The sequence below is a fragment of the Rattus norvegicus genome, chromosome 20, assembly GCF_021556685.1.
Source record: "Rattus norvegicus strain SHRSP/BbbUtx chromosome 20, alternate assembly SHRSP_T2T, whole genome shotgun sequence".
NCBI classification, from domain to species: Eukaryota; Metazoa; Chordata; class Mammalia; order Rodentia; family Muridae; genus Rattus; species Rattus norvegicus.
Window position 1 is genome coordinate 3,816,773 of NC_141553.1, and position 14,392 is coordinate 3,831,164.

Sequence of the window (14,392 nt, forward strand, 5' to 3'; positions counted from 1 at the left end):
AAGCACAGTGGGTGAACTTTCTGGAGTAGTTGCTAACAATTGGGAATTCTAAAATTTTACTATAGGAGCGGCTTGACTACGGCCCTTGGTGGTAACAGCTGAGGAGAACCAAATGAGGTGCCCGCTACTTATCGGGAGTGACTCTGTTTGGTGCAGCCCTATGCTGTGGATTAGTGTTCATGCTATGGTTGGTTTGCAAACTCAGATCTCAACAGAAACGTGACAAGGCCGTTATCACTCAAGCACTTGTGGCCATTGAACAAGGGGCCTCCCCTAAAATTTGGTTATCTATCTTCAAAAATTAGTCGGTATCTGAGTTCTATGCTCCTGCACCCCATGGATCTGTGGATCCATTGCACTGGGATGAGAGAGACTCAATGATTCTTTGATCAGCCCTTCTACATCGCTGAGGTTTCCTCATTGCACGCGATAGGGTGATCATGATTTCCCCACTAACTCATCTTCTGGCTGGCTTCTTTTTAGAGTTCGCCCTAGGTCATTAACAGTTACTGTCACACAGCACTGCGGTATCCAGAGACGGGCAACTTTCCTCATGCACAGACCAATCTAAGACACGGGGCCCGGTGGCGATAGGGTTACCCTTCGACGGATAAGGCTGTGACATAGAGGAATGACCTAAGACAGGAGCCATAGCAGATGGACGTAACTACAGGAACCTAGACCAGCCTAGACAATAATTTATTGTTATTAATTAAAACAATAAGGGGGGAGATGTAGAGGGCCGCAATAACATTCACCACCACAAGATGGCGCTGGCTTCCACTGAGCCCCACGTGGAAGGACGAGATAGATTTGCCATTACAAGATAGCGCTGGCCTCCGCCGCGCCAGCAGACTTCCTTTCAGGAAGTTAACTGTGTGTGCATGTGCAAGAGTGCCTTCGTGCCAGGTCTTTGCCCACTCCGGGGCTTGCCTAATGAGATCATGGATAAGTGACCAATCAGGTGTGGATGCGCCGCGCTAGGGTGTATATAAGCCGTGCCATGCTGGCGCGCGGCGCCTCTCCTTAAGATTCAATAAACGTTTAGCTGCAGTAAGGATTCGTGTATCCCTGTGTATTCTTGCTGGCGAGAGGTCGCGTGGGACACTGGAAGATGGAAGAAATTTTTGGAAAGAAATTAGATTGACAGATCTCTCCCTCTTTCTCTGTCTCCCTCTTTCCTCTCTAGCCATAGGGGGTGAAACAAGGAGGATGAAGGCTGGGAAAAAAAGAACAAAGTAACAAAGACCAGCTACATGGCTCTCCCTGTAGCCCTAGCTGCCCTGGGACTCACTCTGTACACTAGGCTGGTCTCAAACTCACAGATCTGCCTGCCTCTGGGTATTCACAACCAAGGCTCATGAAATATTCTTAATCAAATCACCACAGAAGCTTACTGAGTTTGTGTTTGATCATTTAAGTGGAAACACTGTCAACAAATGAGAGAAAGGCCGCACACTCGTGGCAAAAGAACATCTCGGCCCAGGAATCAGTTTCTAGCCTTGAGTCAGTTTGCAGATGCAGAACCCTTGAATGAACGAGTGTCCAGGTGACCCTGAGTAAGTACCTTATAGAACGTCTAAAATGTATACTGCTAGCCTTTCTCCAGTGCCTTCCTAGTGGGACCTACAGGTTTTCACCAGGGTAACCATACACTGAGGGAAAGAAATAATCACACTTACCAGGCTCCATTGCATATTAACCCAAATTAATGCTGATCCCAGGAGATCCCAGGAAACCTTATGATTCTTCGGTTAGATAAAAGTGTTGGGAAGAGTCAGAGATTAATGAGGTTTTGGCTGAAATCTGAATCACACTAGGTCTAGTGGGTTCCTGAATTCATCTTGTGGTTATTTTTCCTGTCCCAGAATGTTGAATTGGGACAGATGTACAAAGAGATTGGCAGAATTCTCACATTGGTTCCCTGACCTTTGGAGTGAGGGCTCTCATGGTTGGAAAGGGTAAATGGAGGCCTTTAGAGTTCCCTCTGAAAGAAAAATAATAAATAAAAAACAGTATCACATTCTTAGGAATTCCAGGAATCACTGCCAACATCAGTAGTCAAGTGTCACTCTCCACAGTCAGTCTGTCTTGCTCTGCACTGGCCAAACAGGAGAGTTAAAGGGAAATGTGGTCAGAACAACTTTGTATTCTGGTAACATATGTATGCTTCAGAGGGCTGAAAATAAAGCCTACCAAATATTCAAATCCTTCTAATTCAGGGGAATTCAGGAATCCAGTGGTTTGGGGCAGGCACAGATATTCCATCCAAGATGAAGGGAAGGTTCCTGACCTGGCCCCTCCTACCACCAAGAAAGGAGCACAGGGCTTAGTTTGTGTCTTTGGATTCTGCAGACAGCACATCCCTCACTTGGATCTGTTACTCTGGCCCATAAGCCTTCTGAATCAGAGAGCTGCTAACTTCCTGTGGGTCCTGGAACAGGTGAAGACTCTTCTATAGGTCCAGGCTGTGGTTCAGGCTGTTTCAACATCTTGGACCATATGATCCAGCAGACCTGATGGTACTTGAGGTGTCAGTGACAGAGAAGGATGTTGTTTGAAGCCTTTGGCAGGCCTCTGTGAGTGAATCAAGAAGAGAACTTTGGGATTTTGGAGCAAGGCTCCACCATCATCTGCAGACAACTATTCCCCCTATGAGAGACAGCTCTTGGCCTTGGTGCAACCTGAACATTTGACAATGGGCCACCAAGTTACCATGTGACCTGGGCTGCCTACAATGGGCTGGATGTTATCTGACCCACCAAGTCATAAAATAGGACACACACGGCCCTAAGCTGTTATCATATAGAGGTGGTATGAACATAATCAGGACTGGACAGGTCCTACGGGCACAAGAAAGTTACATGAAGACTTTGCCCAACTGCCTCCCGTCTCTAGTCCTGTTACAATGTCATCTGCAGCCAAGCATGCACCTGCAGCCTCATGAGCTGTGCCTTATCCTTGCAAGACTGAGGAAGAAGAGACGAGGGCCTGTCTTGCTGATGGCTGTGCATGCTATGCACGCCCCACCAGACGTGGACAGCTGCAGCATTACCACCCCTTGCCTAGAGAACACTGAAGGACACTTCCGGTGGGAAGTCTTCACAGCGGGTAGAAGTTCAGGCCATGCACATGGTAATGCCTTTTATTTGGATGGAGAAATGGTCAGATGTGTGATTGTTCTCTAATTCATGGGCTGTGACCAATGGATTGGCTGGATGGCCAGGGCCTTGGAAAGAGTAGGATTGGAGCCATCGGGGGAAGAAGCCAGGGGATAGATCTATCCACATGAGTAAAGACTGTGAAGACACTTGTGTCCTATGTACATGGTCATCAAAAGGTGATGTCAGCTTGGGAGAAGTTCAGTAACCAAGTAGGTGTGTGACCCATTCTGTGGACAGTCAGTCTCCTTACCAGCCATCTCTCATTACCCAACAGGCCCATGACCAAAGAGGCCATGGTTGCAGAAATGGGGGTTATGCATGAATTCAAAAATATGGACCTCTACTCACTAAGGCTGGCTGATTAGAGCTGGTGCGGCAAGACAGATCTGCCGAGAGCAGAGACCAACATTGAGCCCCAGCAATGGCACCTTTCCTCAAGGTTACCATCCAGCAACCTGGTGGTAGGTTGACTACATTTGGACCAGGTCTTTTGTGGAAAGGACAATACTTGGTACTTACTGGAGTAGATACTTATTCTGACCATGGATTTGCCTTTCCTGCATGTGATGTCTGGTGAAACCACCATCAGCAAACTTACAGATTGCCTTATCCACCGATATGCTATTCCACACAGAGTTCCACGTGGTATTCTGACCAAGGAGCTCACTTCACATCAGGAGAAGTGTGACAGTTGGCCCACGGTCATGGAGTCCTCTAGTCTTACCGTGTCCCCCACCAACCTGAGGAACCTGGCTTGACAGAAAGGTGGGGTGACTGCCTGAAGACACGGTTACAGTGATAATAAGGTGACAGCAGCATGGTTTCCTTGAGTATAACAGGACTTTCTTGGTCCTGACACAGAGACATTCATCCTGAGACACTGGTGGGGAAGATGGAAAGGAGGTGATACCACCATGGACAGCTCCTGTGGACAGCTCCTGTGGGACTGCTCCTGTGGGACAGCTCCTGTGGGACGGCTCCTGTGGACAGCTCCTGTGGGACTGCTCCTGTGGGACAGCTCCTGTGGGACGGCTCCTGTGGACAGCTCCTGTGGGACAGCTCCTGTGGACAGCTCCTGTGGACAGCTCCTGTGGACAGCTCCTGTGGGACGGCTCCTGTGGACAGCTCCTGTGGGACTGCTCCTGTGGGACAGCTCCTGTGGGACGGCTCCTGTGGACAGCTCCTGTGGGACAGCTCCTGTGGACAGCTCCTGTGGACGGCTCCTGTGGACAGTTCCTATAGGGCAGCTCCTGTGGACAGATCCTATAGGACAGCTCCTTTTGACGGCTCCTGTGGGGCAGCTCCTGTGGACAGCTCCTGTAGACAGCTCCTGTGGACAGATCCTATAGGATAGCTCCTGTGGGACAGTTCCTGTGGACAGATCCTGCGGACAGCTCCTGTGGGTCATCTCCTGTGGACAGCTCCTGTGGACACCTCCTGTGGACAGCTCCTGCGGACAGCTCCTGCGGACAGCTCCTGTGGGACAGCTCCTGTGGACAGCTCCTGTGGGACTGTGTCACCAATACTGTAGACTGGGTCAGTGTTGCCACTGCCACTGTAGACAGCTCTTGAGGGGCAGCTTCTGCTGAGGCTCCAAAGGTGATGCTCACTGTGGGCAGCTGCTGTGATGGCTGCAGGCTGAAGAGATGTCATGGTGCCGCCATTTTCACAGGAACCAACATTTTTCACAGTTCCTTTGAGGGCATCTCAGTAAAATGGATAAATTTCATCTAATCTGTGATATTGGGGATCCCTGACCTTTGAGGAGCTTTGGAAAACTTCTTATATCATGTCTATACCCAGGGGCTGAGAGAGTGGAATGTGTCCCCTCTGTACTTTTAATGTGCATGATGGGTGGCTGTGGAAAATGAGGTACCCAAGTTTACCAGTGACCCCATCCCACATCTGGCTGACATGGGTCATTAATTAGAATATAAAAGGTTTTTTGGGGCCATTTGTGCAGTGACAGAAGCTGCCATTGTTGAAAATCGGGCATGCGTATTTCAGCCCTTTGATCTGTACTGAGCCCACGCTGACTGTGGTCACAGAGTGAGGCTTTAGTGCCATCTGTGTCTGAGGAGGAGGAGAGAATGGGCCTCAAAATGAACTCTGACCAAGGGCGTTCCTATTGGCAGATGCTAGAACTTGGAACCAAGTGTGGCAGGCGGCAGGAGCCTGCAGAGACAGATGACCTGTCAGTCAGTAATTGGATGCAGTTTGTAATGCTGAGGCGTGGCCCGGCTGAAGGTAAGGACAGCATCCCTTCCTAATGCTACCTGACAGGAGCAGAGTGTGGCGGGGGTCATCATGGAGACCCTTGTGTGTCAGGATATGGTGCAGGTGGTAAAGAAAAAGACTGACCTAGGTGACTTGAAGCTTAAACCTATTGAATTGCATTTAATAAGTTCAGCTGCCTCCAGAGTGTGCAGACAAGGAGCCCATCCTTGTTCAGTGTGGTCTAATTCTGTGGGGATGGCACAAAGGAAGTTCCCAGCCAGGGACCCCAGACTCTGCGAGCATCTCCCTCTTCTACAGTGGCATAGGAGAGTTAAGTCTGAAAGATGTACAGCTGGGATCTGGAGCAGGGCCTGTTGAACTGTACAGAAGGGTTTGGCAATGGGCAAAAGGAGGGGTTCTTGAGAGGGGCCATGGGCGGCCTCATGTAAGGGGCGAACCAGAAGAGAGAGAGGGTAGCCAACAGCAGAGGGTGCCAACCATCCCTGGGAATGATAAGATTTTGTCCTTGGTTATGAGGGCTTTGTATGACTGGATGAGGTGTTCTCTATCCAGAATACTGGCCTTGTAAGAGTTGTATCGAGTCACAGATAAGTAACTGGACCTTAGACAGTGAGACCCTCCATCGCCGGTTGGGCAGAAGGGTCTGCCTGGCAAATTTGCAGGGCTGGGTTATGAAGGAGAAGGTGATCTTCATATTGATTTTAGGAAGTTACGAAGAAAGCAGGCCAGAGGTCAGAACCTAAGGAGGTACATATGGCGTTTCCTGGAAGCCCTGGTGTAGGACAGTCCAAGTGAGTTGGGTAGCAGTGTGAGTGTATGGTCAGTCCAGGTTAAGGCAATGATGTTTTCTCATTTCCCCAGAAGAAAATGAACGGTATCTTTGAGGTCCACACAGAGAAATGGGAGGTCTCTGAGAGGTGATGGAGAGGAGAGTATAATGGTTAGATACTAAGGGGTGAAGGGAACCACTGCTGCCCGGATAAGTCAGAGACCCTGAGCCAAGCAATGGGTTCACCTGTTCTAATGGCCAGTGTGGGGTCACTAAAGGGGGAGGAACTGGGATGCAGAAGTTTCTTTCCTAATAGGCCAAGATACAAGGCTTAAGTCCCCTGCCCCTTTGAGAGTATGGTACATGGGTATTGAGCCTGTTTTGTATAATTGCTGGGGTTTTACAATTGAATGACTAGGGGTGGGGGATATTTTTCTCTAGAGGATTTGTGGTGTCCCATGCCTGAGGATCTACCTGAGAGGCTGGGAAGGGAAATGGTCAGAGTGTCATTTGGAGGAGGGGAATGACCAGAGGGACTGGGGTCAAGCGAATGTGGGAAGAAAAAGAAATGGAAGCTCCCATTTTGTCTAGGAGTTCCCTTCCCAGCAAGGGGATGAGACAGACTGGTTCTATTCAGTGGGTACCACTAGGAAGGAATGGGCAAGGGGTTTACCCCTAAATGTACAGCCAAGTGGTGGAGTCAGGCAAGCCTGGTGAGGCTGACCCACTACACTGACAAGAGAGGGATGGAAAGTAGAGGTGGGTCCCCACAACTTTGTCAGGACTGAGAAAGTGACTCCAGTGTCCAGAAGGAAGGTGAGTGAATGTCCTAATACCGTGACAATTATCCAAGCCTCTATGGCAGTGGTCAGGCCAAGGGAGCCTCAGCCCCCTCAGTTGTCCATGGCCAGACCAAGGATATTGGCTGAAGGGTGATCAGGGGTTGATGTTCCCGTGGCTCGGGGAACTCTGGGAAAAGTAGCTCATGAGAAGGTGTTTCCACCTGGGGTCTCAGGTGCTACAATTCACTGAGGTGCTACAATTCACTCAGGTGAGTGTACTGCAGCAGGCAGCCCAGGAACTGTGATGGATTTCCATAGTTATCCTGATGACCTTTGGAATTTTCCATAATTTTTAGCTTCAAGGGGAGCTTTGTGAAGATGGCCAGGAGGAAAGTTGTAAACTGATTCATTGCTAGGACGCCCCCTGAGGCATTGTGATTCCATTAGGTCCCTGGTCTGGGACTGTCTCACACCCACCTGCATGGGCAGCTGCTGCTGAGGACAGAGAGACAGCAGAGACTGAAGAGAAGAGAAGGGGCTCTGGGTTGTTCTTCAGTGTGACTGACAGTGGAAGAACTGTCTGCTTCAGCCTCACAGCCAGGAGGAGCTGTTAGTTCCTTGATTGACTGATGTCTTGAGGTCATTTTTTAATCAAGATGGGAGTGAGGTCACATGGCAAAGGCCATCCTTTCAAACCCTAGCAAAGATGGCTGTCAGCAAAGAGGCCTCCATCCTGATGAGGGGACAGCGGCTGAGATGGCAACAAGCCTCAGGTTTAAAGACTTCCATGTATAGATTTTCACTCTCTACCCCAATGTGACAAGTCTTAAGGTAACTTCTTCCTTAGAGACTTTACCAGGTTTTAATCCTACACATCAACACATTTAGAGAATTCACTCAGAGCCTAGAGGGTAGAGAGGAGCAGCCATGGTCCCTAGTGTGAGTCGTCTGTCCCTTCTCCATTGGTCTCCATTCTCTGTCACACAGGCAAGTGGCTCACCTGATTTGGGACAGATTTTGGAGGACACCTTTGAATTAAGATGCTTTGGTCTGGAGGAGGAGGAGCCATATCTCAACTCCAGTCCTTTTAATTGACGTGGGACAGCTTAAGACAGTGTAACGCCACTGGTATCTAAAAGACGCCTGAATTCCTTTGACCAAACTGGTCAAGGTCTCAGATCTCGAAATGTCCTATGCTTTACCTGTGGGAAACATGGTCATTTGACACATAATTGTGTACAAGGCATCTCCAAGGCAATGCATTTTCTAAATGTAAACTAGAAAGAATGTTGTTGTGAAAATATAAAAAATAAAAAAGTATTGCCGTCTTTTACCCTGCTTGGTCCAGCACCGCGGTGCCCCAAGATATCTGCTGGATATCTGGGCGGAAACACATCCCAAATTCGCCATGGCGGCCCAGTGTCTCCTGCTGCCACACACTTTCCTACACTCAAACCCTCACATAAAAGAACACACAACACAATAATCTTAGATCCAATTGATATGGTATAATTGCCCACTTAAACATACAAGCCCATACCGTCCTTCCCTTAGGAACATTGATAACAACCTGTAAGTACACAGAGCGAGATCTTTAAGTCAGCCTCCATTCTCCTGCCACCGCTTCTCTCTCTCCTCTCCTCCCCCTGTCTCTTCCTCTCTGTTCCAGTCTCCTCCTCTTCCTCCAAACTTCTCTCCCGCCCATCCTTCCCTCTCCTCCAATGACAGGCCTCCTTCTATCCTGTGCCTGCCCCTCACCTGTACCTTACAAATTCAATGGGGAGAAGGTTCTGGTGAAGTCACCTGATTCCTGAGTACCTGACTAGGCAGCTGTCCTTGGGGCAGTGGAATTAGCATCAAACTTCCAGGCAAACCACAACAAAAGAAGGCCTAGGCTTCCAGGAGTGTGCAGACAACGTAGTAAGGGTTGCCACTGGACCAATGAGTCTAGGTCCAGGAGAGACTCCAAGGCAACTCCTTGCCAACAGGAAACATAATGGGGGTTGGGGGTTGTTGTTTGAGGCCCTACAGCAAAAGTAGGAACTGTTTGCCTCAGGGCAGCTAGGAACTAAGAATCAGGCAGAAAACCTCAACTAAGGAAAAATTGCCTTCATACTACATAATATAATAATGCTCAACCTGTCCAATGATATCCGTGGGAAATTCTTCACAGGGAATGCTAAACATCCAACACTGTGTCCTGTGGCTTTAAAGCGACAGCCACCAGAAATATTTGTAGGCAATTTCTCCAATTTATTGTTTACCATTGCATGGGTGATGTTTTGATGGCTGATTCTGATGCAGATAATTTAGGGAAAAAATGTTTGCGGAAACCAAAAGAATTTTGCCTTGTTGAGGTTTCCAGATTGCTGAGAGAGAGAGAGAGAGAGAGAGAGAGAGAGAGAGAGAGAGAGAGAGAGAAGAGAGAAGAGATTGTATTCATTATCTACATTTTAACATAAGTCAACAAAACATTCAACCTCAGAGGGTACCAATTGGAAAGAGTCAGTTGTGAAGTCTCAATTTTCAGAAATTAATGGGAGATGTCAATTGGCTCTGGCCCACCATTGGATTAGCTGCACAAAGATCAAGTGATTTGTTTCAGATGTTAGAAGGAGATTCAGACATTGACAGGCCAAGACAGCTAACAGATTAGAAGAGAAAGAGTTAACCTTAGTAGAACAGAGGATACAGAGGCTGGAGAGATGGCAGTGGTTAAGAGCACCACCACTTGATCTTCCAGAGGTCCTGAGTTCAATCCCCAGCAACCAGGTGGTGGCTCACAACCATCTGTGATGGTATCTGTTGTCCTTACGGTGTGTCTGAAGATCATGGTAGTATGCTCACATATATAAACAAATAAATCTTTTAAAAAAAGAAGAGAAAAGGAAAAGAAAGAAAGAAAGAAGGAAAAGAAAAGAAAAGAAAAAAGAAAAGAGACTACAGACGTACATGTGGGTAGCATAGTCCTCAAAGTGAACTGTATTTGGTTCTTTTGTCTTGTGTGTGTGTTTTTTTTTAATGAAACTAAGCTTTGTTATACCAAGTAATAAATACAAAGATACAACGTTTCAGTAGTTTTCCTCTAGATGTTGTGTTTGCCTCATAGTAACCACGGAACTGAGATCTACCGGGTGCTTGGTAGGTTGGGTAGATGGCTCTTTCTTCTGTCTTTATCACCTGTGCATTTTAAAGATGGACTTCAAAGCACTCAGTCATGCCAAGGCTTAAGCAGAGAAGCTCCAGGAAGCAGGGTCTACACTGCACACAGGCCGGCCAGCTACTGAGCAAAGGCGTGGTGGTTTGCACTCAACTCCTCAGAGGCAGGTGAACTCATGGAAAGGAGTCAACTGGAGTGATGCAAGTGGAAAATGTGTCCAAAGGAAGGTTAAAGGGGACACTGGTATTTGGGGACAAACAATAGCTTGCTGTGAAGTGGCTTCACAGACATCTTTCAAATGCTTGAAAAAAGAGCTGGGTCCTTCCTAACTACTTAAAATGCACACTGTCAGTTACTGTGAAATGTCTTCCAGTTTTCTGAGTATGGGTTCAGAGCTTAATGACTGTCTTGGAAAAATACTGACATTTTGGACAAAGCCTCTCCTGTCCACGGGTAGCGAGATGGACCTTCAGAGTGGCCAGGGGCTAGAACCTGACCTTAGGTTCCATTTCAGCCAAGCACTCTGGAACCAGGCTTGGGCATGAATGACGCCTCCTTTTAGCCTCTCCATGGCGCTCTTGCTCCCTGCAGACCTGGATCTGATCTCTTTCCCGGACTCTGCAATGATGGCCAGCAGCTCTGCACATTTACTCTGAGGCCCCGGGCTATTTCCAGTTCCCTAGGTGTAGTCTAGCAATGGAGGCCCACAGTCACTCAGCAGCTGGCCATGTTGGGAGGAGGTCGCCATGTGAGTAGATGGTGAACAGACACTTCGGGCATTGAGGGCGGCTACAGGCAGGTGCGCAGTGCGGTTCCGCTTGGCCGACCTCCAGGCGGGGCGCCAGGCAGAGCCTGGCCAGGGTGCGAGCGCGGTGGCAGGGATGAGGCAGAGGCCGGGACCCTGCAGCCCCACATCACCGCACGTGTCCAAGAGCCTGCCTGGAGCCCGCACACTTTCTGTTGTCGCCCACTCTGTCCGCCAGGGCAATCATGGCCGTCCCCACCCTACTGCCTCCTCAGTTCAACACCCAGACAAGGGTGCGGCTCACCAGAGGCAGTAAACTTTGAGCCCAGACTGTGCTGGAATAAGGAGGAGGTGGAGGGCTTCAAGGGGCGGCTCCCCCAGCGGCCATGCCTTGAGCTGAGCTGCCACCTGCAACTTGCCACAGTTTGTGGGGCTGAAGTCACCCGCCCCAACCCATGTTCTTTTGTCTTTAACCCGTTCTCCCACGGGGCTCATTAGACAAAGGGAAGTAGCATTTTAGAATGAAGCTTCTTAGCACACACTGAAAGTAAAAAACTAAAAGCCTTATATCAAAAAGTTTCTGATTTAATTATAAAAGTATGATTGTGTCAATTGTAGGAATAGACCCATGAAAAATTATAGAGCCATATACTAACGTGAGATTACGTCATTAAGGGTAATCGATGAGGACTGGAAAAGAGTTTGTAACAACTATTTGGGAGCAATTAACACAGATCCTAAAAGAAAGCCACTTCACTTTACAAAAAGAACTAATTGGATTGTCCCATGTATTGAAGACCCTACGTTCCTGTTTGAATGAAAAAGCTGGTAATGGCTGCTTATAAGTCAGTAAAAACAAAAGAATTTGTAATTAAAAGCTCATGGGCTTCAGTTCAAAAGTCAGAGTTGTATGCAATCTTTATGGTATTATCACATTTTCCAGAATCTCAATATAGTGACAGAGTCTCAATATGCAGAAAGAGTTGTTCTGCACACAGCAACTGCTGAATTTACCCTGGATAATTCAGAATTCATGTTATTTTGCCACTGCACCAGGCAATCAGAAATAGCGACTGTCCATGACTTATCACCCACATTTAGTCTCTCACAGTATTGTCAGGGCCATTAGCACAGGGAATGAAGGAACTGACCAATTATTCATAATTAGGATGAATTATGAATGTATTAGGAGCCTCAGATGTTCCTGAAAACCACTACGCTAAAAGTTAAGGTTTAAAGAAAAAAATTCCATGACCTAGCAACCAGTCGAGGAATTTATAAAGAAATGTCCTATTTGTTTTTTGTACAATCAAACTCCATTACACACTAAGAGCACCAACAAAAGTAAATAAAAAATGAAATCTGGCAGATGGATGTGTTTCAGTTTGCAGAATTTGGGAACCTAAGGTTTGCACCACACCACTGACACATACTCAGGCTTCCAATGGGCAAATAGTTTGAGATCTGAAAATGCTGGTTTTGTAATTACGCATTTACTGAAAGGAATGGCCCTTGTGGGAATAGGTGTACAAACTGGGACCGCCATGGCCCCTGCATACTTCTCCAGTAAGATGCAGTAATTCTTCTCTTGTTACAAAGCACATTACAGCTACACCACACAATTCTGCAGGGCAAACAGTAGAAAAGACGCAATCACACCTTAAAGAAAACAGCTATAAAACAAAAAGAAAGAATAAAGGCCCCAGGGGTAGAATACAGTGTACTCCATTAACTTTGCATTTTCTGAATATTAACAAGAGACCAACAACAGCTGCTGAGAGACACTGGATCAAGGAAAAACTGTGGAATTAAATCACCCTATATACTATCAGGATGTGTTAACATCAGAATGGAAGTCAGCAAATGTATGGTGTTGGGGGTGCTGATTTGTTTTTAATCCCGCAGGACACAAAAAGCTGTAGATTGCATCGAAAATCATAAAACTCAGAGTTGAGCAGAGAGGTCCTCTGCAAACCATGGCCACTGACCCAGATCAACCAAAGGAGAGAGCCTGATCAGCCACTGCCTTCCCCTGGCAGCCAGAAAAGCCCAGACAAGAAATATTCAGTTCCTAAACACTAACAGGCCCGTGTCACAGAAGATTTTATTATTGTACATAGAAAACCTAGCGGTTAGCAAAATATAAAATCCTCAGTAGATACCACATTTGGCAGATCCAGGATATGTGTCCTGGTGTGGTTTGGGTGCCTCTGAATTCCCCACAGATAAGAACACGAAAGAAGGGAAAGATCCTGCTTATTTTAAGGCAAGGTGCTTGTGAGAGGTCCTGTGGTCCTTGCTCTATGACCTGAGGCAAGGTCAGCAGGTGGCCTTGTGCTCCCTTCAACCATAAAGTGAAATGGTGGCTTGCCCTGGACAGCCCCCAACCCCAACTCCCATGACAGTGAAATGGTTCATCAGGTTAGGGGGTAAGGGAGCAACTAAATGCTTTGAAGAGCCTTTATGGAATAGGATTTTCTCTTAGGACTTGCAGGAACAACAGAGAAGCAGCTGGCAGGACACAGGTAAAACAGAAATCCAGGAAAGAGAGCTCAGGAGCTCTCTTGGGTTTGCAGGAGCTCAAGAGAAAGGCAGACTAGACTGATAGAGTGACACAGACAGATTTCTGAAGAGCTGGAGTTTACTTGTAGCATCAGGCTGGTAAATAGATATCCCGTATGTAGTTAAGAAAATAAAGTTTCCTTGCTGAGCTGTCAGGTTGTTACCTCAGCTTCTGCCTCCCGTGTCTTTAGTGCTATGAATATGAAATGATTTAAATGGTCACAGGCTTCTGAGGGGGACTTTGCTCTCCTGCCATACAGAGCCATCCAAAGGCAGAGCAACCACAGGTGCATCAGCTGCAAGACCCAGGTGCACAGAGCTGGGGGTGGAGATTAAGAGACTTCAGGGAGTTAACTCCAGAACACAAGACGGAAAAGGTAAGACAGTCCAGGATCAGGAATCGGTACCCAAGTTACAGGGGAGAAGCCTCTCTGTTAGGTCTTATCTCAGCTGTGGACGTGCTCCTGAGAGATGAGCAGACAGACCTCATCAGACCCCTGAGAACCCTGGGAAAGACACCAGAGAGGAGAAGCAGAAATCACCACAGCAGCATGGCCACAGGGAGAGCCCAGGGCAGCTTCCCGACTCCATCATTAGCAGCTAAATCAAGTGGGTGGGAGGAAATGTAGTGACTTATCTTGTGCACCCTGCACTTTAAAGGACCCCACTTGAGTCTCTGATCTTCAGCCCTGGGGACTCATAATCCTGGGGACACAACAAGGCTCTGGCCTTCCCTGTGTCCTGTGATCACAGACTCTCCCCATGTCTTCACAGTGATGGAGAGAGCACTGCCTGGAGGTGACAGGGCTGAGGCCTGAGCCCATCAAAGACAAGAACTGACTGAGCACACCTGGGCACAGCCCTGTTCACACTCAGCTCCCACATCCTCACCCTGTCCCACCAGACACACACAGCTTAGTGACACAGATTCTGGAAGCTTCTCCATCTGCCATTTATTTTTTCAAAAATAAA

At 47.8% G+C, this 14,392-nt stretch overlaps 1 long non-coding RNA gene across 3 annotated transcripts in view; it reads left to right on the top strand.

Annotated features, from left to right (window-relative positions):
- Positions 1 to 14,392, top strand: part of LOC147998489 (uncharacterized) — an 84,916-nt gene that overhangs the window by 9,145 nt on the left and 61,379 nt on the right. The gene's annotated exons all lie outside the window — the stretch shown is intronic.